The sequence below is a fragment of the Abramis brama genome, assembly GCF_963993115.1.
Source record: "Abramis brama genome assembly, chromosome: 25".
Classification (NCBI taxonomy): domain Eukaryota; kingdom Metazoa; phylum Chordata; class Actinopteri; order Cypriniformes; family Leuciscidae; genus Abramis; species Abramis brama.
Genome location: NC_139987.1, coordinates 26,896,332 through 26,923,986, shown reverse-complemented (window position 1 = coordinate 26,923,986; position 27,655 = coordinate 26,896,332). Strand labels below are relative to the sequence as shown.

The following is a 27,655-nucleotide window of genomic DNA, read 5'->3' as shown; positions in this document are numbered from 1 at the left end:
GTATGTAAAAGTACAATGAAATCCTGAAAAGTGATACAGGGACGGTTTAAAAAGAGGAAGAGAGGGTGAGGAAGTCTGTGTGTGTGTGTGTGTGTGTGTGCGCGCGCGTGTGTGTGCGTGTGTGGGCGGAGCTGTGTGTGCCACTACAAAGGCAGGACTGAATAATGCATATGCTCATTTGAATATTATTTTAAGCGCCCTTGCTGCCGATCCAGAAGAGGCGGAGAGTCGTACATGAACTAGGAAGTAAAGCAGATATTAATGAGTGCGTATTAATCCCAGCCGCCTAACGAACGCCAGAGAGTTCAGATCCGCCGTCTAGCAGACTTCACTGCCCGGGCCTTTCCAATACTGAAGCACTTAAAGCACTCTTCACTTCATTCGTTTCTTCGTTCATTTCTTTTCATTTGTCCAACTGCTTGTATTTTTGTGGATTATATAAAAAAAAAAAAAAATGAAATAATTTTTTTAATTAAAATTAAATGAATTAAATATATGAACAATAATAGGTTTTCATTTGTCCCACTGTTTGTATTTTTGCGGATAATAATTAAAAAAAAATTAACTAAATAAAAATAAATTAATTAAATATATGAATAATAACAGTTTTCATTTGTCGAATGAAATAAAAAAAGAAAAAGAAAAAGAAAGAAATTAATGAAACAAAAATAAATAAATTAAATATACGAATAATGGTGGTTTTCAAGTGTATTATAAAAAAAACCTCAAAATCATTGAAAAATAAATAAGAACAAAAAGTAAAATAAATCAAAATAAAATAAAATATGATAAAATAAATCATTAAAAAAAATCTATAAAAATCTATAAAAAAAGAAAGTGGTATTGTGACAATCCTAGTATATCTTTACTGCCTAGTACACACACACACACACACACACACACACACACACAGCAAGAAAACAATACATTCTAAACTGCTGTTTAATGGTGTCTGTGCCTCTTCAGGGTAAAACACACTCCTCCCAGTAACACACATCTCCTGTTAGTGGTGGGACCGGCCCACTATTGCTACAAGAGAAAGAGGATGAATGTTCAAGTTTCACTTCCTTTCTCAATGTGCTGACCCAGCGGTGTCCACCTATACGCCTCTTCCACAACGCTAAATATATTCGATCACTTGAGAACAGCATTAGCTTGTAGGATGTGGAGAAAGAAGATGCCAGGAGCGATTTCTAACCAGTGTTCAAGAGCACAAACACACACGCAGAGGAACGGGTTCAGTGTTTTCAGCAACAACACTTACATAAGACGCCGTTTTCTCCTCAGTTATTTATATCAATAAATATTATATATATATATATATATATATATATATATATATATATATATATATATATATATGATAAACTTACATATAAAGATAAAGATAATATAAACTTTACAATAAGGTTCATTAGTTAACTATCTTACTTAACATGAACTAAGAATGAACAATATTTCTTCAGCATTTATTAATCTTAGTTAATATTAATTTCACCATTTTCTAATACATTATTAAAATCAAAGGTTGTATTTGTTAACATTAGTTAATGCACTGTGAACTAACATGAACACACAATGAACGGCTGTATTTGTATTAACTAACATAACAAAGATTAATAAATATTGTAACAAATGTATTGATCATTGTAAGTTCATGTTTAACTACTGAACCTTATTGTAAAGTGTTACCATAAAAATGATTAAAACTGGTCAGTTACACTGAGGAGTGAATAACACAGATACAGAAAACAAATATTTGAGACAAAATATGCACAAGACTATACAAGTACTACAGATTATGTAAAAGAAATATATCGATACATAAATCTTGACATTCACGACAGTTGGAATTACAACCCAACAGGGAACCGTAAATATATGAAGAATAATGAAGAATAAAGAAAAAGACGTGCGTCTAGACTTGTTTGTTTAAGGGGGATTCCTCAACGCAAACCACCATCCGTCTCAGGAAACAACTCTATTCATTTTCTAATTCAACAAAAGAAGCGATGTTTCGCATATCACGCCGCAAATCAACTAATTATGCCGGCGGTCTCCAGACGGCCACTTACAGCGCTGTGTTCAATCACCAACACACAACAACACAACTCTCAGACGGCGAGCTTCATAATCAAAATTATTTTCCTCTAAAACGCTCCCCGAGGACGGGGAAGGTAATAATGAAAGTAAGCGCAGATTTGGAAGGCAATATAAACAAACGCAGGAGAGATTCTGCTATTCATCACGACCCAAATGAATCCAGAGCAGCGCGAACAGAGCACGACACCAGTCTGGGTCACATGACCTCCCGGGTCACATGACCTCCTCAACACCAAGATTAATAAATACAAATAAACAGACAAACTTCATACTTCACATCATTGATAGGCTTCTTTTTCTTCACGCAAAAAATATTAGAAAATAGAATGATAGAGCAATAGAGCGACAGAGCGACAAATAGATGGATTGAGCGATAGAGCAATAGACAGAACAATAGATAGAGTGATAGAGCAAAAGAGCAACAGATAGATGGAGGGATGGATGAATGGATAGAGCAATAGATAGATAGATAGATAGATAGATAGATAGATAGATAGATAGATAGATAGATAGATAGATAGATAGATAGATAGATAGATAGATAGATAGATAGATAGATAGATAGATAGATAGACAGACAGACAGAGCAACAAATGGATGGAGTGAAAGACCAACAGATAGATGGATGGAGCAATAGATGGATGGATAGATAGTGGTGGATGGAAGGATAGATAGATAGATAGATAGATAGATAGATAGATAGATAGATAGATAGATAGATAGATAGATAGATAGATAGATAGATAGATAGATAGATAGATAGATAGATAGATAGATAGATAGACAGACAGACAGACAGACAGACAGACAGACAGACAGACAGAGTGAAAGAGCAACAAATGGATGGATGGATGGAGTGAAAGACCAACAGATAGATGGATGGAGCAATAGATGGATGGATAGATAGTGGTGGATGGATGGAAGGAAGGATAGATAGATAGATAGATATAAAGAGAGTGAAAGTGCAACAAATAGATGGATAGAGCAATAGATGGATGGATGGATGGATGGGAGCGATAAACAGAACAATAGATAGAGTGATAGTGCAACAGAGTGACAAATGGAGTGAAAGATGGATAGAGTGATAGAGAGACAGAGAGAGAGCGAGAGAGAGATAGATAGATGGATGATGGAGCGATAGATAGAGCGAGTGAATAGAGAGATGGATAGATTGATAAACAGGTTTTGTTCTTTGTGCAAAGTATTATTTCTCCAAGACATTCTTTTGATTTCAGGACGAAATATGAGCTGTACATGTTTCATGAGACTCGCACACAGACACACACTGATGACACACACCAGCGCACACACACACACACACGTGTGTGCACATACACACACACACAACAACTTTGCTGAACTTTTTTGATCCATTGATGTTGACTACTGTATATATATATATATATATATATATATATATATATATATATATATATATATATATATATATATATATATATATATATATATATATATATATATATATATATATATAATCTTTCAACTGTTCATTAAGATGAAAAAATAAAAAAACATCAAATGTCATTTAAAATGGTTTGTATTATAGAACACAGCACATCACAACATTTCAGGTATTAGTGAAGGCATCTTCTATCATAAAGACTCTACACTGAAGCGAGCGTGAACGCTCCAGCTTACCTCACACACGCTACAGTGACAGTTATTGGGGTTTTATGACAAATAATTATTGGTGGTGTCGTATATCAGTTTTATACGCTGAGCGCTGATAGATCCGTGAGTGATGCCAGCGTTCGCCCGGCAGGGGGATTTACTGCTCAAACCAGAGCTAATGGAAACGCTGGGGCAACAAGACAATTAGCATGACTTTAATTAAGACATTTTCTCTGTGGTCAGTTTTATTAAAGCACTTAGGTAAAACCCCGAGGACTTCACACACTTCAGACTGGCACAGCAGGACAATATACAGCTGATACGCAGCTCGGGAGTCGGGATGGTCAAACACGTTTTATATATTACTATGATTGGGGGGGGGGGAATAGGGAGTATGCGCGTGACGTCACGAGCGGCATTATAATATCGCAATTACACAAAAATACAGTTAAAAAAAAAAAAATCAATATAGAAATACATAATCTCTATATACATAAAATTTCAGTTCCACTTTTCAATAGAGGTTATGCGTGTGACGTCACGTGACTGCGGTTACACACACTGAGTGGCAGAAACACTGAGCGGCCGCATTTGTTTTCAGTGTGAATGCCGTTAATAACACACAAAACACATCTAAAACGGGAAAGAGCTTTGAGATCGACTGTACAACTAGATTTGACCAGAAATCTGAGGTATATTTGAAAGATACAGAACAGAGAAGCAAATAAATCACTGCGATTCACAGAAACAACTGGATCCAGGCAGAGAAAGGGGGATTTGCAGTTATTATTGTCAATATGCCGAATTATGGGATAAAATCACACCCTATATATTGCATTGTTATATATTGTATTGACAACTCATCAATTAAATATTTACCATCGTATATTCTGCATAATTGGATGTTTTTAAATAAACACTGACAAAAAACGACATCATTTAGAGCTGGACGATACGATGATATATATAACATTGATATGAGTGATCACATGGGTTAGACCTATATTATATTTATATAATGCGTTCACAGGCTAATGTGCTTTATGTATTTCCCCGGCGTTGAAATCAGGCTCATATAAATGTCAGGAAACATGATTCCTGCTGCATGTCAATATCCATGATCACTGGATCTTCGGTAAGTTGTAAGAAACACTATATCCAGTCCAACCTTTAGTTTAAACTGATAATAATTTGTTTTACTGGTGTTTTCACAGTTTCCTCTATTAAATCCAGTCACTCCGCAGCTCTTCTGCCACTCAGTCCGGCTGAGGGAGTGTGTTCAATGCATACCCTCTATATGACGGAATAAGCCCCGCCTTCTGAATAAAAGAGCCAATCATAAAGTCTGGTCGGTAAAGTCATTTATCATGAATTGCCTTGACACTTTGATCTAGAGTAGCGGTTCTCATCTGGAGGACAGTTGCATGTAGCATTTCGTGATTTTTTTCTCTTCTAACCATACAATTGTGTAGAGTTCAAGGGATAATACTCCCAAAAAAGTTAAATCATCATCATTTATTCACCCTCATGTCATTCCAAACTTATGACTTTTCATATTAACAGAAAACACACAGCAGGTGACGTTCAAAACAAAGCACAAAGCATCATGAGATCATGAAACTGCTCTCAGACGAGCGCTGGATCTGCCGCTTCAGAGTTGAGGAGATTGATAACTCCTCGTTTCCTGGCCGACAGCGAGGCGAGTCACTCTCACACACCCTGACAAAGTAAATGAAGAAGAATGGCGGCCGGGGCTTTTTTCCGCCCATGAGAAGCACAGCAGAAATGTGTGCAGACAGACCCGTGCTTCCAGAGATCGACAAGTCTGAGTGCTCTGCAAATCTCCTCCGTAAATCCTCTCCAGTCGAACGCCGGCGCGCTACGTCCCACGCCGGCCTTCAAACAGACGTGCATCTAACCTTTCCTCCCTGAGAACGACCTTTTCAAGCATTTCCGTCTCAAAATGTCCAATTAGCGCTGACCTACACATCCAAAAAGGCAGAGAAATGCAGTACAGCTCAACCAGGAGAAAGAACAAGCGTACCTGCGTAAACAACAGAGCATATCGAAAACAAGATACGCACGGAAAGGCCCTGTTTGTCTCACGCTGCTCGTTCTCACTGGGATACCCACAATGCATTGCTCAACTTTGCTCGTGCAAACAAACAAGTGGTTTCCATTATGCGGGAAGACATCGGAGCCAGGGAATGTTTGCTTTGGGAAGATGGCGGCGATTCGAAAACACACGGTGTTTAATGATGCAAACCGTGTTTTTCGGTGTTTACCTTTGCAGGCCAGTATCAGGCCATCATCTTATTCCCGCCACCCTGGCAAGAACGACGCGAGCGTAATGTGTTTTCAGCCCACTGCCTGCAGTCAGATGAACAGTGAGACGCCACCTGGTCAGAAGGAGCCACGGTCATAACAGGGAAAACTTGATGGCGTCAAACCATTTTTAAAGACTACAAAAACAGGGAAAAAATGGTTGCGCTTTTCCCTCGAACCAGCATGACTGGAAAACATGTGCATGCATTTAAAAATAAAATGAATGTAAAAAAGCTTCCCATTTTGTTGCTGACGCCCTAGAAACAAAGTATTTAGGCACAAATTCATCGGTCACTTGGTAAAAACTAGCCAAATTATGTCAACATGTACTGATTATGTGACATGAGAAACATGATAGGGTTACAGATGTTAAACCATTTTTAAGGGGTCCTAATATGCTTTTTGCCATCTCTCTTTAGTGTGTAGTGTTGCTGTTTGAGCATGAAGAAGCTCCAGTTCTTCTCTATATCAGTGTCAGTGTTTCTGAACTCCTGAAACGCCTCCATTGTAGTCTTGAGTTTCTTATGGGAGCGAACACGTCACGATCAGGGCTTGACATTAACTTTTTTTGGCTTTCCAATGGTTTTCCAAACTAGCCACTTTCATTTTCACTGGCCACAATTTTGACGATACCATGGGAAAGAACTGCCCAAATAGATATTTTTAATGTTATCTCATAATTTGACAGCAGGAATATTAGGCTACTGTAACTTTAAGACCTGATGCTCGGATCTAATATACTGTTACACATGCATTTTCTTTCTCAACTGTTTACCTTCACTTAAAACGTACTGACTGTGTTTACATGAATACTTGCCAAGACCGTTGACTGTTTAAGCGCAATAAGCAGCGAAAAATAACTCAATTTAGCACTGAGAGGAGGGTTTATGTGCCGCATTTTGGATTTGAGGACAACATCTGCGGGAATGAGTAAAATTATGCTCAATACATGCAATCCCTCGATGAAAAAATTCAAGTCCTGTAACACCAACAATATTCATCCGGAGCAAATTAAACAAGTGAGTGAGGAGAGGCGGGTTTGTGTGTAACTTGCTGTTGGAGAGAGAGAGAGAGAGAGAGAGAGAGAGAGAGAGAGAGAGAGAGAGAGGGAGAGAGAGAGAGAGAGAGAGAGAGAGAGAGAGAGAGAGAGAGAGAGAGAGAGAGAGAGAAAAGCTGGTATCGTGTGTCTGTGGAAAATGAGTACTGGAAGAGTTTCAGAGATTTCAGTGTATCGAACAATCAATATTTTTAACATTGCACTTAGTTTATTATTTCAGATGCCCTTTTAAAAGACTACAATTGATAAATGTATATTTAATATATAAAATTCAACCTGCTAAAGTGGATAGTAGGAGTGACTGCGTTACACACCTCCGCTGGTGGGTGTTAATATGAAGCCCTGATCACAATATTCCTCATTTAAATACTTAATGCGCAGAATAAAGGGGCGGGGCCTGGTTGAGTTAGTTAGTAGTGTGTTAAACTGGCGGTTATGGTAAGGGGCAGGACATTTCCCAAACACACTCAAAGCGCTCGACCAATCACAACACACTGCTCCAGCCGACCAATCAGAGCACAGTGTGCTTTTCAGAAGGAGGGGCTTCACAGAGACAGGAACTAAACAGAGCATTACTGACAGACTGGGAAGAGAGGAGCTGCAACAATGGAGAATATGGGAAAATAATCAACATTCAAGCAGGAAAACCTGTTCTAGTAGAGCCTGAAAACAACAAGACTTTGAAAAAAAAAGGCATAATAGGTCCACTTTAAGACTAGAAAGGGAAAAAAATGTGTCTGTGCTGTTTTTCATTAACCCAGCATACTAAGCAAACGTGCATTTCTCATGTGCAAGTTATTAAACGCTGACATTTCAACCCCTCCGCACCCTTAAGGCGGGTCACCCGAGAGTTCCCAAAGAGGCCAGTGTGTCTCGAAAGTAGCCAATTTTAGCCCGAGCCCAACACTGCGACGTTGTCCCAGAAACCAAGTTAACCATACTGAAAACCTCGCTCCATTTCTACACAAACCAGTTTGTTTTCTTCTTCAGACCACCCAAACACACAGAAGCGGATCAAAAGCATTTCTAACGCGGCCGTTAACGTCTGCTAAAACAGTCGATGGAGCGATTACTACCACGTCCCCTCAGCGTTTGCCACTTCAAGAACAAAAATTAGATGTCAAATAACAGAAGCCAAATATAGTCGTCGCGATCCCAAAACGAGAGAGAGGAGCTGGAAACCTTGAGCGGAGTCAAGGAGGAGCTGCTTCCCTGCTTACAAATTAAATAATTGATCTCATGAGACGTTTGGAAAACATTAATGAATATAAATCGCAGCCTTATATAACACTGCACGTACATTCACAGCTAAATATGTGTTCTGTACAATATATTTATGAATACTTCAGCAAATTCAATTCCATAGCCAAATACTTGTGTAATTGAGTTTGGAAATTCCCAGTGAATTCAATATAAAGTCCTCAGAGGTGAGTTAGTCTGATTAAACATGCTAGACTGTTATTGACGTCATAAATGTATATGTTTTCTTCATGTGGATTGAAGCACACTGTAGGGCTTTAGCAACAGTGCAACCATAAATAGATGCAAACATACAAAAATCATCTAACATATGTTATTAATCAAATCAAAAACATTAAAGGGGTTCTATTATGCTTTTGTCCGTGTTCATCTCTCTTTAGTGTGTAATGTTGCTGTTTGTGCATTAAAAAGATCCAGTTCTTCTCTATATCAGTGTCAGTGTTTCTGAACTCCTGAAACGCCTCCATTGTAGTCTTGAGTTTCTTCCGGGAACGAACACGTCACAATATTCCTCATTTAAATAATTAATATGCAGAATAAAGGGGCGGGGCCTGGTTGAGTTGGTTAGTAGTGTGTTAAACTGGCGGTTATGGTAAGGGGCGGGACATTTCCCAAACACACTCAAAGCGCTCGACCAATCACAACACACTGCTACAGCTGACCAATCAGAGCACAGTGTGCTTTTCAGAAGGAGGGGCTTCATAGAGACAGGAACTAAACAGAGCGTTACTGTCAGACTGGGAAGAGAGGAGCCGCAACAATGGAGAATATGGGGAAAATAATGTGTTTTTGAACATTCAAGTATGAAGCATTAAAGCCTATTGTAGTATGTATATGTATATGTATATATATATATATATATATATATATATATATGTATATATATATATATATATATATATATATATATATATATATATATATATATATATATATATATATATAAACACACACACATACATATACACATAGGTTTCAAGCTGTAGGAACTCTTAGACGGTCTCCTAGTGGTAAGATAAAACTCTTTGTGAATACGGCCCCTGATAGGTAGGAGTGTGTATGTCTTGGTGTGTGTGTGTGGTCCCGTCAGTAAACAGCGTGCCTCAGGTCTTCTCCTCGCGGCTCCTGAGGCCTGGAAAAGCACAGCTGCAGCCCAGTGGTGTTTTCACAACAATCAGCCTTTACCGTGCCGTCACCCAACCGGCTCTCTTACACCACTCTGTTTGCTCAGCGGATCGCTTTCCCAAAACACACGAGAGAGGAGGAGGAGGGTGGAACTCCAGGAACCGCCCGCCAAACCCCTCCTACACACAGATACGCTAAATGGAAAAGAAAAACAGACGTACACCTGTTTCCTAGGCCTCCTCACTGTGGGTGGGACACACTCGGGCCTTGATTCGTGTTACAGGATGAAACGGAAAACCAGGTTCTTGGAGACACACGGCGAGGGAACGGGACCGATTCCCTGGCGCTCGGGATCGGACTACATGCGGAGCGCTGAAGCTGTTCAAATATCCACACGTTACAGCACAACATCAGCCGCGCTTGCTCAAACTTCAGAAAACACCTGCATGAGCAGCTCCACAAACATGTGTGTGGCATTTCACTGTCCATTCAAAGAGTCCTGACTATTAACCTTCCCTTACCAGTACATACTCAATATCTCTGACTGGAATGCACTGGCACTCTTGGATGAGAACTGAATGACATCACTGTTTTCTTCAGATCTGCTTTACAGATTGAACTCGTTTGATAACTTTACACAGTTATTGTAAATGAACTGATTTCAGCTGAATAATGACTGTTTATTACTGTCTTTTAGAGCTGATTTACAGCAGAACTGAACTCTGTTTGCATCACTGAATCATTATTTTCATGTTTATCACTGTAAAGCTGCTTCGAAACAATCTTTAAAGATAAAGGTGACTTTTATTAAGCAAGTATAATCACATATTTTATCATTTTTACACATTTTTCTTCATTAAATACACATATATATGCACTAAAAATAGCCAATAGTTACTACAGTTAATGGTACTCTGATAAAACGGTGGTAATTTGGTATTAGCAAACATGAAAATCACCACAAAATATAATTCTGAAGGTTTCATACATATTTTGGGATGTGTTATTTTAAAAACAACAACGAATTTTACAAAATAATAATAAACAACAACAACATTAATAATAAAAACAACAACAATAAATAAATAAATATACATTACAATGATTATTATAATAAATCTAGATTAAAATGATTATAATGAATAATGTGTTTTATTATTTAATATTATATTGTTATTCTGAATAACAACATAACCCAAAATATGTATGAATTGTGATGTTAGTGTTTACTAATAATAAATGACCACAAATAGATACACATAAATAAAGATTTTAACAAACAAACAAATAAATAATTACATACATATTGTGTTTAAAGGAGATGGAGTCCTTAAATGATATTTAAGGAAGCTATTATTATTATTTAAAAAAAATAAATAATAATAATAATAATAATATGGTTAATTCTGGTAAATCAGGACACTTTTTGCAATTTTCCTGAACTAACATTAATAACAGGGGTGTAACGAAACATTGTTATATCGCAATATAAAAATGTGACTGTATCGTTGATGTAAACGTTATGATTTGCGATAGATTTAGTTTTATAATCCACACAAAAATCTAAATTCTGTCATGATGTCGTTTCAAAACCTATAAGAGCTCAACAGCTCATTAGCATTTAAAGATATAACGGCATGTTTTTCCTTCCACTCAAAAATGAGTGACTTATATTAGACTTATATTACATCTTGTTAAAAGGGGCATAATAGGTCCCCTTTAAACATCTCAAAGCAAAAACAGGCTAAATCAACCTGAGAAAAGAATCTCAGTAAAGCAGGCGGGAGAAAACAAGATAAGCAAAGCTAAAGTTTGAGCCTGAACACTGGAGGTAAAAGCTCCTAAATATAACGTTCCTGCCCTTTATCATGAGTGCTGGTCCACTTCATCACCGCAGGGAACAACAGTGCTGACATTCAGGCCTGCCGGGGAAGCGGAAAACTACTACTCGAGACTAACCATGCTAACCATTAGCGTTAGCCATCAGCCACTTAAAGAAAACGAGCAGTAGCTTGAGATAAGATATGCTCCAAAACATAGTGAACCTGTTAAATCAACCAATGCTCGCTGGTCTCCCAGATGTGACGGCCGGTTTTAGGCACTTTTCAGTCGCTTGAGCAGCTAAACAATTCAGTGACAACAGAAATAATTAGTGATGCACGATATATCGGCCATTATATCGGTATTGGCCGATATATGTTCATTTTTAATGTTATCGTTATCGGCCTGATATATTAAAGCCGATAAATAATGTATTATTTCCTTCATCTGAGACAATTCAGATGCGCACTGTTCAACATGATGATTTTGTTCAATTGCTTGAAATATGATTGGAATCACTTCAAAAAAGGAAAATACAGTTCAGTGCAACAGTCTGTCATATCGCCTACATAAAATTATAGTGAGAACATCATAATTGTGTGATTGGGACATGAGGCTTATGTTTTTGTAATCAGGCACTCAAAAAATATATAAAAATTTGGATTTAGATTTATCGGCCAATATATCGGTTATTGGCTTTAAAATATAAAGAATTATCGGTATCGGCGAAAATATTAATATCTGTGCATCCCTAGAAATAATGCATTTTATAAGAGAGAACCATTTATAACAATTCTGTTACTTTTCAGTACAGAACAGAAAAACTATACAAATTGACATTTCATCATTGGCCAGTTTGTCGCAATGCATTCTGGGATCACCTTATTTATGAAGCATGCATGACGCAATGCTAATTTTCATTTGGTACAGACTTCATGTTCGTCTAGGTTGCCTAAAAATCCACTAGGTTTTGGTAAAGCAGACTTCCAGAGACTTTCTAGGAATAAACAGGGTGGAAATGTGGCCGTCTAAACCAACGCGCGCGAGGTTTGCCGTGGTCGAGGCCTGCTGGGTAAAGGCTATGAGTTATATCACCGCTGGACTGTGCCAGGCCACGACCATCCGCCTCTCCTCATCCCAGGAGCCGCTCTGGACCCCTCCCTGCCCATCAGGGTGAAATGGCATTTAAAAATAGGACGAAGCCACGTAACATGGGATGAACCACGTTAACTCCCCTTCGCCACATAATATCAGAGATAGCTAGACGTGCATTAGGCTGGGAACACGATGTGCTTCAGGAGAGCGTTTCTGCTAAACTCACGAAATACAACGCCAAAGATCTAGTAGTCATTTAATAAAGCTGTGCAAAAGAAAGAAATAACGTTAACACTTTACTATAAGGTTCATTATTAGTTAACTACCGTAGTTAGAATGAACAATACTTCTTCAGCATTTATTAATCTTACTTAATGTTATTTCAACATTTACTAATACATTATTGAAATCAAAGATTGTATTTGTTAACATTAGTTAATGCACTGTGAACTAACATGAACACACAATGAACAGCTGTATTTTTATTAACTAGCATTAACAAATATTAACTAATACTGTTACTAACTCATTGTTTGTTCATGTTAGTTAATACATTAACTATGTTAACTAATTAACCTTATTGTAAGTGTTACTGAAATAACAATAATGCACAATTTTTTGTGGTTTATTGCTTTAAAAATTAAACAATTAAATAGTCTTCCATATAGTAATATAGTCAATCAGATATTTAGAGGCAGAATTATCGGTTTTATAAAACATGGCAACAAAAGCTTTGTTAGTAAGTTTATATAAAAACATACAAGGACTATTGTGTGTTAAAGTGTGCTCTACAGGGCTATAATGATAGGATTTAACTACAAATTAAAGTCTTAAGTTTTCTAGTTTCAAAACTAATTTTAGGCTTCAAGAAACAAGTGGTTATTAGTGGAAAACAGCAGCAAAGATGTGCACACTTCAGCAAGCTTTTCACTTCCCCTTAGAGACGCCTGCTCGGTTAGTATGCCTGGAATTTACACCCAGACTAACCGACTGGAAAACCTGACTAATAATGCGCACAAGAGGAAAGGAGACACGCAACAGAGGCCCGACGGAGAGAGGGGTTGAGAAACATGCAGTGGATGTGAGAGGCCAGTGGGTGGAGCCTGTAAGCCCCTCCCACCTGCCCAGACAAACCCCACCCCCGTTGTGCTCGAGAGTCAGCTGATACAGCGGGAACAGGGGATGTGCTGCACACACACACACACACACACACACACACACACTGCTAGTCATCTGTAACCTCTCAGTCTGAGAGCCGCTCCTCCTCCACTGCCGGTGGACTCATACATCCGCACCAAAAAAAAGGAAAATAAATAAAATATATATAAAAATGAAATATAAAATAGAAAATATAATACAAAAATTAAATATTAAATAAAAACAAACTATTAAAAATATATAAAAAATAAAATAAATTACACACATTTACTTGGCCATCTAAACCTTTAGACTTTTGAAATATAAAATTGTTGGTAGAGCAGTAATTTTATCTAAAGAAAAAAAAAATCCCAAAAAGACTCCTACACACTATATATATATATACATACATACATATACACATATATATGTGTATGTGTGTGTGTATATATATATATATATGTGTGTGTGTGTGTGTGTGTGTGTGTGTGTGTGTATGTGTGTATGTGTGTATATATATATATATATATATATATATATATATATATATATATGTGTTTGTATATACATATACAAAATGTATACACTATTTATAAAATTTCTAATCACTGGGATTGAGAAAAATTGACATTATTCAACTGTCAGAATATGTAGTCACAACATGTTAACTTTGTAGTCTTTGTTTATATGAAAACTCTATAAAACTGAATTTCAGGAACAGAAAACAGTTCATGAAACAGAAGATGTGCTCAAACTGATCTAACTTCTGGGGATAAACTCATCCTGAAAGTACAGCCAAGTAAACCCACACACACACACACACACACACACAAACGTGCCACAGACACTCCCCTGTGTGGCCCAACCCCGAACCGTGCCTGGCCCTGAGCTGAACTGCTCGACTCCTGCTGACGTCACACGCTACACACACACACACACACACACACACACATGAGAACACGAGAGAGAGAGAGAGAGAGAGAGAGAGAGAGAGAGAGAGAGAGAGAGAGAGAGAGAGAGAGAGAGAGAGAGAGAGAGAGAGAGAGAGAGAGAGAGAGAGAGAGAGAGAGAATTCCTAAACAGTAGACAAACCCACTGGTGGGAAGCTTAGAAAGCCCTCAGCTGTGGCAAAGAAAAAAAACGAAGGCTTGGCCGCGCGCCAGACCTCTGAGCTCAGCATTTTGTAATGCACTTCCTTTTCGCTTAACAGCTTGCATAATAGCCACAGCCGCCAACCTTTAACTCTTTGCATCCTGGTCACTATTTTGTGTGGAGGGTTCAAATGAACTTGTGACACCAAAAATACAAAATAAACAGCAGGCAAATGCAAAAGCTTCCCAGAATTCAAGAACCCATGTCTCTTGGAAACACCGAGTTCGACCGCCACGCCATTTCAGATATGAAACATCCAGCTGGAAGTCTGTGCGACAGTGAACTCGTCAAGGGGACGTAATGGCGTTTGACACGGATCCAGCGTTTCCACCTTCCAGCTCACGCTGACACCCGACAGAAATGTGACCGGACAACACACTTCAGAGACGGGAAACTCGAGCGCTTCTGCAGACAGACCTCAGTCTAATCTCGTTCCCTTTGTGCACAAGCAAGCATTTCAATCCAGCCGTCTCATAAATGTTTATTTCATTGGTGCGCTGATCCACCGTCAGCCACCCGAGTCTATAATATCCTGCAGTCCCGGGAGAGAGACTGTGTGTGTGCGCGTCTAAAAAAAGGAGAGCAAATAGCATGTTTGAAAAGGTGAAACTTCACTGCATCGCACACAAATAAGATTTAAATGTCACCCCTGAGGAGGAAGGTCCCCTTGCCTGCAAATTACAGCTGGCAGCCTTGTGTCCCTGAACGTGGACGGGTTAGAAGAGAGTGTGTGCGTGTGTGTGTGTGTGTGTGTGTGTGTGTGTGTGTGTCCTTCAATCCGAGATGTAGTGAGTATTAGATCTGCCAATCTAAACTAGCATATACTAGACTAATATATTTCAGATTTTTCGGGTACTTTTGAGATTTAAATTAATAAACATTTTAGAGCTATGAAACGATTAATCATGATGCAAAATAAAAGTTTGTGTTGTTTACATAATATATATATATATATGTGTGTGTGTGTGTGTAGGCCTACTATATATAATTATTTCGGGTTACACTATTTTAAGGTGTCACTGTTACAGTGTAATTATATATTTAAGTACTGAGTAATAATAAATTACAGCATGTAATTACTATAGGGTTAGGGTAGGATTAGGATTTGGTTGAGGGTTAATTACAAGTAATTATGCATAATTTACTGTTATTACTATGGTAAGTACATGTAACAAGGGCACTAAAATAAAGTGTTACCTTATTTTGTACTTATAAATACACACACATGCATGTATATATTTAGATATGTTATATTGTATATAAATATTTTACATAAAAATAACATTTTTCTTAAATATATACATGCATGTGTGTGTATTTATATATACAAAATAATTATACACAGTACACACACATATATTATGCAAACAAACTTTTATTTTGGATGCGATTAATCGTTTCACAGCCCTAAAACAGTCTGAGTGTTGTTCAGATAATCAGCACTAATGGCAGCTGAAAGACCCAAACTCACAGTTAACCGATTTTTGGCACCGTTTATTTTGGCTGTTATTGAAGTGGCTCCATCTTTCAATGGCTCTAGCAAACAAAATGGCAGCACCATTTCACCGAGCCAAAACCGTCCATGAGAGGAAGCTGTAAAAGAGCCAAAGCAGTGTAAGAAGTTTCCCCCAACTCAGATCAGCGGTGGTGGCCGACGCACTCGAGAGACGGTTGACATGATTGTCTGGAGGGGGTCGATCTCAACTTGCTGTGACCAGACCAGTCTTTAACTGCAGGCCGAGGAGACAATAGCATTCCCCAGCTCTTTCACCAGCATCCCACCCCTCCTACAAGACCTCCGGCTTCCCTCTCAGCCCTGCATTGTGTGTGTGTGTGTGTGTGTGGGGGGGGGGGGGTTAGGTGTGCAGTGTAAGGTAGCTATAAGCCCTGTTTACAATAGAGAACCCAATCTCTCCTTTAGACACACCAGCTCGCCCCTGGAGGGGTCGAATCGAGGAGAGGGCGGGGTTTGGTTCGGTACGTAATTGTCAAGAAGAGTGAGGGGCTCTTCAAACTAAAGCTTCGACAACAATAAGCTTCCACAGCCCTTTAACCGCACTCAGAAAGCACAAAAGAAACCGCCAGCCCAAAACCCCGAAGACCTCCGAGCAGACGACAACAATGAGTAGACGACCATGTGATGGTAACTGGGGGAGGAACTGGGGTACATGCAAGCAAGCCATCCACAAATTAGGTCAATGAGGATTTCCCCCAAAACTAGGTCAATAGAAACCCACCGCTAACTGCTCGCCGGAGCCTCAGGACGGGTGTGACACACCTCAGGCACAAGTTCACCAGCTCCAATCTGAGGTGTTAAAGTCCCGTGTTGAAAATCAAGTTTAATGTTGTTTATATGTCTATGAGGTGTTTTTAATATGCTTTAAGACAAAGCATGTGTAAATTCATAAGTCGACACCATTGCTGAGTATTTTCTCCTTAAAACTGCAGTGAACCAAAGACAGTCTCAAAAACACGCTTTGAAATCGCTGGTGTTTCTGACGTCACAAACTACCTTGTAACCAATCAGATCAACGTGTAATCGTCAACCAGTGGATCTCTGAGCTGAGTGAGTGAGTGGAGGCGGGGTTCATTTGCATATTAATAGAACCGCGCATAATAAATGATGCAAGGGTGTAGAGTTACATTTAAATTATTTTAAAAGGAACACACCGACTTTTTGGGACTTATTCACCCTATCCCCCAGAGTTAGATAAGTCCACACACACCCTTCTCATCTCCGTGCGTGCCGTAACTCTGTCTGACGCACCCACCGCTAGCCTAGCTTAGCACAAAGACTGGCGGTAAATGGCTCCAGCTAGCATACTGCTCCCAAATAAGTGACAAAATAACGCCAACATTTTCCTATTTACATGTGGTGATTTGTATAGTCACAGCGTATACAAATAACAAGATCACATGAGACACAGCCATCTTCTAACCGTATACGTACCGGGAACTATATTCTCAGAAGGCGAAGCACTGCTACTTCTGCGGAGTGATTTAGTTTGTGAAACTAACTCTCAAAATTAATTGCGATTACGGTAAAGGAGTAAAATAGGGCTGTGAAACGATTAAAGAAGGCGGAGCTTCATTACGCATTACGTAATCGCCACGGACCAATAGCAGTTCGAAGGCTTTTACGGAATGTTTGCAAGCCATTTTAGAATTCCTGAAACTCCAAACAAACTTCATTTTAGCCTGATTTTGTTCTAAATGAACTCACACCAGTTCGTTCTACGATTCCCCTTGAAGCAGAGGCCTTTACTGGCAACAAACTGATAAAAAGTGCTCAGCACTCATCTCTGAGGGAAGTCCGGTGACATTTAGAGTATAATTGCGACCATCATCATGGCACTGCCAAGACTCATCTGAGGAAACTGGTGGGCTCCTCTTCAAACATTAGCTTTAAAATAAAAGCAATTGGCCATGGGAATTACTGTTTTTGGCTTTCTGCATCAGAAAACCCACAGAAGAGGACGCACGCTTTAAGTTTGAGTTGACAGGATGAGCAATCTGAATGAGGATTACCACGCTCACTGCAACTCACTAATTACAACCTGGGTGGAGAGACAGGGTGGAGAAAGTGAGGTCAACGTACAATAATAAGGTTGCAGTTTGAGTGCAAAACAAAGCTGGCAGATTATTCATATAGAAATGTGTGGAACTACTACATTCGTGCTTAAGTTAATGGATAAATGAGTAAGCCGGCTTGCTGCTAATGCATCTCGACCAGCTGCACAGCATTACTGACTAACAGCTAGCCCTGACTGAACTATTAACAGGCCTACAGAGATCTGACGACACCAGAAATGAATGATACTTCAGAATCTCATCAAAAACCAGAAGAATCTGCTGACAATCTCCATTCCTGGTTGTAGAGTCAGGGCTTGATTCGACAAACATGCGTGGACCACAAATGTGACGCTTAAATGTGCCAACTTCCAATGACTCATTACAAATCACCAAAACATTCATAACCAAGACGAGGTTCTTACCGAAACTGTAAGTGCTGCTAGCCATTTCTATTACTGGAAATCAAGTAACGTGACTGAACGCAACCACTCAGAATCAAAGAGAGAATTTCAGTTCTAGAACTGAAATTTGACAGTTTTCTGCTTTATTCTCCGCTTTAGTGAAACCCACACGCAGACCTAATAGGAGGGAAAGTTCATGCACTTCGTTCTCTGAATAATAGATCTGTGGTTGTTACACTACTGGCTTTCATGAGCGCAACGGATGGCAGCAAGTTATTAGTGGTTTTCTCTAAGGCAAGTATCGTGATTACTATTGCTTATACTAGTAAACTTTTCTGTGTAGCTCGTTCTGCATGGTTTGAATTACGGACAAAATTGACATAACAAACGACATGTCAAATCATGCAGCTTGTTGAGAAGAGCTGGGCGATTACTCTTTATTTTATTTCACACCAGGTAAAAAAAAAAGAAATGTATTTATTTAAAAATAAAAAATAAAAATATACATACACACACACACACACACAACACAATATACATATACATTATATCATTATATATAAATATAATGATATTTCCTACTGACACACTACAGCAAAAGATATAAATAACTGACTTAAAACCATTTTTTTGGGGAGGGGGGCATATTAACATGCCTAAGACTTTTGCACAGTATTGTATATATACACATACACATACATATATAAAACAGTATATGTAATAAAAAAAGATAAAAAAAAAAAAAAAATATATATATATATATATATATATATATATATATATATATATATATATATATATATATATATATATATATATATATATATATATATATATATATATATATATATATATAAAATAGAAGAAAAAAAACAAAAACAAAAAAATATTTAAAAAAAAACTATAAACAAAATAAAATAAGTCAAAAAGCCAAAATTATAAAATGGCAAAAAGACCAAAAAAAAAAAAAACTTTAAAAGATAAAATTGAAAAAAAATTGATATAACAAACTATTAAGGATACAATTGCAAATACTTAGACTTGCACTGGTGGAGAGACTCGAACATCTCAAAGACTTGAGAAGTGAACTTTCTCACTTCTTCCGGGTGAGAAACGATCACCTAGTAACCATCCACAACACCCTAGCAACCGCATAGCAATGCCCTGGCAAGCACCCACAGCCTCCTGCACCCTGGCTGAGAGGTTTGCATTGGCATGCACATGTTCTTCTGTAAATGTAAAAGTCCAGGTCTTTATAAACACTGCTGGAGCATTTCCCTGACATGAAGCTTTCACACTGCCCATCCTAAACACCCCCAAAGCTAAAACAGGCCGCTCTCAAAACAAAGTTCCACTAATTAGTTGCACATTGAAAGCATTCTGTCGGAGAGTGAATGCCAGGTCAGATATTGGTTTTAGCCTCTATGAAAATTCCCCTTTGTCCTGCGCATTTCCAACAGCAACAGCTAAAAGCAGTAAAAGCAGCGGGCATTCATCAGAGAGGACAGCTGGCCGGTTCACAGTCGTGACGCTTTGACACACAGATCAGGCGCAGTCCAAACACACACAGCGCAGTCAGCCTTTTCAGTTCCCTCACCTTTCACTCCCAGAATTCCTGCACAGAGAGGGGAGTCCCGCCACAATGGAGTCACGAAGCGTCCCGTCCTCCTCCGCGGAGACGCGCATTTGCTCTGTGTTTTCAATTAAGAAATGGCGCAAACGGGGTTAAAGCTCACGAGGACGGGAGAGAAGATCCAGACTCGTACTGTAACACACAAGCTGTTTCGCTCTTTATGTGGACATCGAGCGGCGACTCGCAGAGACTAGATCATGCTAGTGAACAACTAAAGGACAATCATTCACATGCAAAAAAAAAAATCAAAATTCTATTGTTTTGTAAATTAAAGTAACTAACTAAAAGTAAATGAACACTACAAACAAAAAGTGAATTTAGGCATCAATTATATTGCTATATTATGTACATTATGATGTATGACAAATGGATTTACTGTCTTATTAAATTATTAGTGTTATTAAAGACTAACTTGACGTCAGAGAATGGCAAAGAATATTTCAATGTAAAAATATAGGAAATAAATAAAATTATATCACATTTAATATATTTCAAAGAATTAAAAATGAATATAAATAATATTTCAAATAAGTAAATAAACATTTAAAATATATAAAATTAATTAATATAAATAAATATTTGATATTGATAGTTAGAATGATCTATTTAAAAATAAATCAATAAACAATATATTTAATAAAATAATATATATACATATTTGATATATTAATAATTATGATAATATATTTAATAAATAATTAACATAATTTAATATATTTTAAAATAAGTAAAAAATAATATGAATAAATATTTGATATATTAAGAGTTAGAATAATATTTTTAAAATAAATAAACATCTAATATATAATATATTTAATAAATAAAATAATATAAATAAATGTAGTATATTAATAATTATGATAATAATAATTAACATAAAACAATAATATATTTTAATATATTTAAAATAAATATATTAAAACAGTATATTTTAATATATTTAACATAAATATTATATTAAAATATAACATATTTAATGAATAAAATAATATAAATAAATGTTCAATGTATTAATAATTATGATAACATATTTCATATATTTTAAATAAATACATACATAAATACTCCACTATATACAACTTCTTGTGTTTTATTTGTATTTAATATTTGTTCCCCTGAACCTCGAGCTGAGATCACGTGTTCCTGACACACTCATGTTTAGACTCTTTCTTAGTGATAAGGGAGGGAAAAACAGGGCTAAAACTGTTCCTCGGAGAGCCTGAATCTCCTCCAGCCTGATTGGAAAGGGGGAGGAGAGCCGGGAAGATCCGAGTTATATTCAGTTATCAGGAGAACAGGGCCACCGGAGCCACAGTATCACCGGTGCTGACCAAACACAGGCTTTATCAGCGCTACCACTGGCCATCTTACAGTTAAACACACACACACACAGGCATGTCAACAAACAGCTCCAAGTTCTCACCGGGAAGCGGGACAAAGCCTCCAAAGAGCCGGGAGAAACGGACACTCAGCTGAAATTCAAAAGGCTTTTTTCCTCTTCGTTTGATTCTCAAGGACACAAGCTTGGAGAGGGACTTGACAAGTAGTGCTCGAGTTTGTGGATCAGCGGAGACGAAGAGAGACAACTGAAAAGCAGAGAGATAGAGAGAGAGAAAGAGAGAGAGCATAATAGAGCGAAGGTCGGCCGGCCGGCGAGAGAGAGAGAGGGATGGGGGAGGACAGAAATGCATTAGAGCCATTTCATTGAATATGAAAGCAAACCTCCAACAGGCTTTAAAGAACACGGTTCTCTCAAGAGCACTGCAGTCTGTAACCCAAATACGTCTGCTTGCGTTTCGCACGCAAGTACACAAATTAATACGAGCACTGATCCGCGGAACGGCTTATTTTGCCACCCAGACTTCACTGTCGCAACGGCGTCGGGGCGTTTCAGACAAGCGGCGAACACGTGGTAGTGATCAGGTGGGGGTTGATGGGTAATTAAATATAGGAACCGGCTATAAAGCCACATCGACGTGCAGCGAGCCCCATTGATCAGGCTCACACATATGGCTTTCAGCTTTGTTCCACTATAAACCAAAGCCCCAGTGTCTGTCTGCTACTTAAAATGAAAACATATTTAACAGAGCCGGATTCTTTTTCTGAGGCTTTCCGAGAGACATATTTTGGGGCTTTGGTGAAGCTGACGCCCACCGTACCCTCCAGCTTCTCCATCATCATCCTGACCTCGAGCCCACTCCAAACACTTCCATCTTACAGTAAAAAATTAACAAAATGGGAAAAAAATCTAATAAATTAATTGTACTAATGTATCTCCCATGAGCTCAAGAATCGGTGGAAATCGTGCCATTATACCCACAACCCTGAAGCAATATACAAACGATACGATTATTAGACATTTAATGTGATGACTGATATCCGGAGCAAAAAGTATTGCTGAGAATGCACACTATACAATTAAGTTAAATAAGTTATTCATTTATGTAAACAATTCATAGAAAAAATGCGATAAGCAAAAATAAAATGGAAAAACTAATTTTTCTTAATAAATGTAGTAAGTGTATGTATATACAAACATGCATACATAAATAAAATAATAGTTTAAATGCATTTTAATTTTATTTATTTTTTAAAGTAGAGACATTAAAATAATAATAAAATAAATAAAAATAAAATATACAGATATACACACGTATATATAATTTGTTATATAAATGTACGTGTATATATATATATACACATATAGTGTATAAATATACACATTTTAATTTTTATTTATTTTTTAAAGTAAAGAGACATTAAAAAAAGACAAAAATAGAGACATAAAAAGATAGATAGATAGATAGATAGATAGATAGATAGATAGATAGATAGATAGATAGATAGATAGATAGATAGTCAACATTTGAAGTGGATCAAAACCTTTCATCAAAGTTATACATGGATTCTGAACAATACCCGTTTCTAGTCAGGACAATTTTGATGGTTTTTTGATCCACTTCAAATGCTAAAAAAAATTCTAACAATAAGTGCAGAACAGAAGTTAACATCCCTTCACAACACTCTCTCTGCTGGAGGGCCGAGAGCACCGAGATCTTTCTGATCTCTCATGAAGACCAGAGGCTCTGAACGCATGTGAACACCACTCGCTTCCAGCTGCTCCTTCAAGGCTTCGGCCAAGAAGAGCCTGTCATTCCCCCTGCGGACGGGCCACGGCTTCCCACAATCCTCCTGGGCTCGGGTTCAGTCAGCTGTTCTCAGAGCTGTACGGGAAACAACCAAGAGCTCCAGAACACGAGAGAAGAGTGGGACTGAAGCAAACCTGCCCCGAGAGGACACTAGCTTCACCTCGACCCGTAGACACATCCATGATTTATCATTTCAGAAGCTTCATCTCACCCGAGGCCAACCAACATCACTGCTAGATCTCAACATGTTTGCAGGAGGAGTGTAGCGATTCCCTCATGTCGCGATTCGACACACATCACGATACTGAACTCACGATACCATATTAATGCGATACTCCAAGACATATGATAAAAGGTTAACAAAAAATGCACTGTTGATTAAAATGCTAAATTTGATATTACATTGTGTGTGTAAATGAATAGGATGGACTTGGTGCTGGAAACCCAATGAACAATAGAGACACCAGAATAACAATATTCATGATTCTGAAGCTGAAAATACTGAATTATTTTAGATGAATATGCTTGATCTCTGTCACTGACTAAATATATTTAAAATAATGTAGCACTTTTTACTGGTAACATCATCATTCGGCATTATAAGGACCCACAAATATTCCCCCATTGCATTATTATACATTATATTCAACATTATATATATAGTAGTTTAATGTAGTACTGACACTAAAACTCTGAAAACGTTAGTTTTTTCCTCACACAGAAATTTACTATACACTATATTAACTATCCACGATACTTATTGTCACTATCCACAATACATATTGTTGCATTTTTTGTATTGTGATATATTGTGACACATGATATATTGTTACACCCCTAGTTTGCAGGGTTAGGGGTAATGTTAGATTATACCTTAGGATTGGTGTACTCATATATTCTTGGATTTCAGGCATGCAGGCGTCTTTCAGAGACGGAAGCATTAACAAAACCACAACGCATTAATCAATGAAATTGGAGCACGAGTATGAGCTCGGAGAGAGAAATTATTCTATTAAAGGTAAATGTCAAAAGGATCCCTCTGCCCTCAGCCGATCACAGATCAGAGGAGAAGACCTCTCTCCACTCATGCAACTCAAAGATCTCATGCATATTCATCAGCCTTGCATGCGTGGAATGATAAAGGAAGTGAAACATTACCAAAATCTCGGATTACAACAGGAGAAGGTCATGACAGGAGTCAAGCTTCCTCCTGAGATCATCTAATGTAGCCTTTCCCAACCTGGATTCTGGAGGCCCGAAACTACACCAGCTTTAGAGGTCTTCCTTATAGGACACTGCCATTTCAGGTCTGGGACCCTCTACTAGTGAATTTTTTTAATTTTTTTTAAGATTAATAAATAATAAAATACAATAAAAATGAATAACCCCTTGTTAGAAAAATTAATGAGAAATCACAAAGCTCAATGTATAACCAACATTTTCACTCGACTTAAAAATAGTTATTTTCAAACGTATACTGTAAAAAGTGAACAGTTGGATCAACTTAAAAAAATTACTTCAATTGGTAACACCTAAAGAAATTAAGTTTTCTCAACTTAAATTATCACATTTTATCGTGAAAAACGTGATAATTTAAGTTAAGAAAACTTAATTTCTTTAGGTGTTACCAATTGAAGTAATTTTTTTAAGTTGATCCAACTGTTCACTTTTTATAGGTCAACAAAGATGTCATATAGATGCAAAAAAAGAAAAAACTACTTTTATTGATAATTTAAAAATGTTATTGTAACAATCTTTAGGGATGCACTGACAATTCTGAAAAATGCTATACAACGCCACATTTGTCGTCTGTAAGAACAATAAAGGACTGAAAGTGTGAACAGATCGGGTAATAAAAACTTGGAGGGGAAAAATGAAAATGCAAACACTGGCTGATGTTGATATTAGCTGGAAAGAGCTTGTGTTTAATGTTGTGTCTACATAACCCTGTTTGGAATAGAGTTGTTTAAAGTCAATATTAGATCGATCAACACGGACACATACATATTTACACCTTTTTCTATACAGTTGTCAATTTATTTTAAACAACATTTTTTTTTTTATAGTTTGAGCCAAATCAGCCAATGTGTGTTTGTAAAGTCACACCAATTGAAGAAAGTTGGTGCAATGACTTAAAATCACTTAAGTTTTTATTATTATTAACAAAATGTGATCTGCCCATGATGGCAACCAAGTGAACGGTCTCGCTTCAAAAGGACATTAAGCACACACACACACACACACACACACACACACACACACGTCTGGTTCGCTATCTTTGTGTTGACTCTCCATAGACGTAATGGTTTTTATACTGTCCAAACTGTATTATACTTTTATTCTGTCTCCTTTCACTAACCCTACCCCTAAACCTACCCATCACACACACACACACACACACACTAACCCGACCCCTAAACCTACCCATCACACACACACACACACACACTAACCCAACCCCTAAACCTACCCATCACACACACACAGACACTAACCCGACCCCTAAACCTACCCATCACACACACACACACACACACACACACACACACACACTAACCTGACCACTAAACCTACCCATCACAAACACACACACACACACACACACACACACACACTAATCCAACCCCTAAACCTACCCATCACACACACACACACACACTAACCCTACCCCTAAACCTACCATCACACACACACACTAACCCAACCCCTAAACCTACCCATCATACACACACACACACTAACCCGATCCCTAAACCTACCCATTTCACACACACACCACACAGACACTAACCCGACCCCTAAACCTACCCATCACACACACAGACACTAACCCGACCCCTAAACCTACCCATCTCACACACACACACACACACTAACCCGACCCCTAAACCTACCCATCACACACACACACACTAACCCGACCACTTAACCTACCCATCACACACACACACTAACCCTACCCCTAAACCTACCCATCACACACACACACACACACACACACACACACACACTAACCCGACCCCTAAACCTACCCATCTCACACACACAAAGACACACACACAGACACTAACCCGACCACTAAACCTACCCATCACACACACACACTAACCCTACCCCTAAACCTACCCATCACACACACACACACACACACTAACCCGACCCCTAAACCTACCCATCACACACACACGCGCACACACTAACCCGAACCTACCCATCACACACAACTTTCTGCATTTTTACATTTAAAAAAAAAACTAATTCTGTATATGATTTATAAGCTTGTGTACACACACACACACACACACACAGATAGACACACACACATCATTGAAATACAGTGGAACTCACAAAACGCTATCCAACACTATTAAACCAGCTCGAGAGTAGGCATGTTAATTCAAGTTAGCAATGTGCATTTGGGTGTAAAACCTGTCAACAGTCCGTCACTGTCAAGTCAACTGTCCACAGCATCTGATAGTTGAGAGTCCTCCTGCACAAGTGAACACTAGCTGTTCAGAGGCTGGGCACAGAGTAGTTCAACCCTTGACCTCTTAAACCCAACAGGTGCATAAATAAGAGTCCGTCACCTTCATATTCAACAGGCCGTTTAGCACTAAAGCAACGGCCTCCAGCTGCACTTCCCGATGGCAGAAACTTCTCTTTCAAAGACCAACACACTGACTGGAAAGAGTTATTACAGTAGAAAAAGAGCCTCAATCGGCACCACATGCCACATCGGCTCACGGACAAAACAAAGGAGCGGCTCGCCACATATGCTCCCACTTGAGCTGATCAAAAAAAGCCAGTTGTCATTTATTTGTAGAGGTTAATGGCCAAAACCTGAGCTTGGATCCTGGCTCGAGTGGGGGAGATTGTGCATTCCTGTCTGAGGGGAAAGTGGACTCATTCCATCTGGAAAAGCCCTCTCGCATAGCGGGAATGGGACCAGCGTGCAGCTGGAGCCATTGGGTAGAGTGGCATGGAGACAGACTGTCACGCCAAGCCCTCATTGTGCCCGCTGGAGATGGGTATTGTGGCACGGCGAGGGCTGCCAGGCTCCGACGCTGCTCATTTTAGCTCATTTTTTTTGAAAGCTAACGAGCACACATGTCCTCGGTCTGAGACGTCAACCGACATGAAATTCGAGACAAAGCCGAGCCTACAACTGCAGCACAAAGGAGGAATTCTGCTG

The 27,655-nt window shown here is 38.3% G+C and overlaps 1 protein-coding gene across 1 annotated transcript in view; it reads right to left on the bottom strand.

Moving 5' to 3' along the window:
* LOC311076763 (zinc finger SWIM domain-containing protein 6) overlaps positions 1 to 27,655 on the bottom strand; it is an 81,271-nt gene that overhangs the window by 36,850 nt on the left and 16,766 nt on the right. The gene's annotated exons all lie outside the window — the stretch shown is intronic.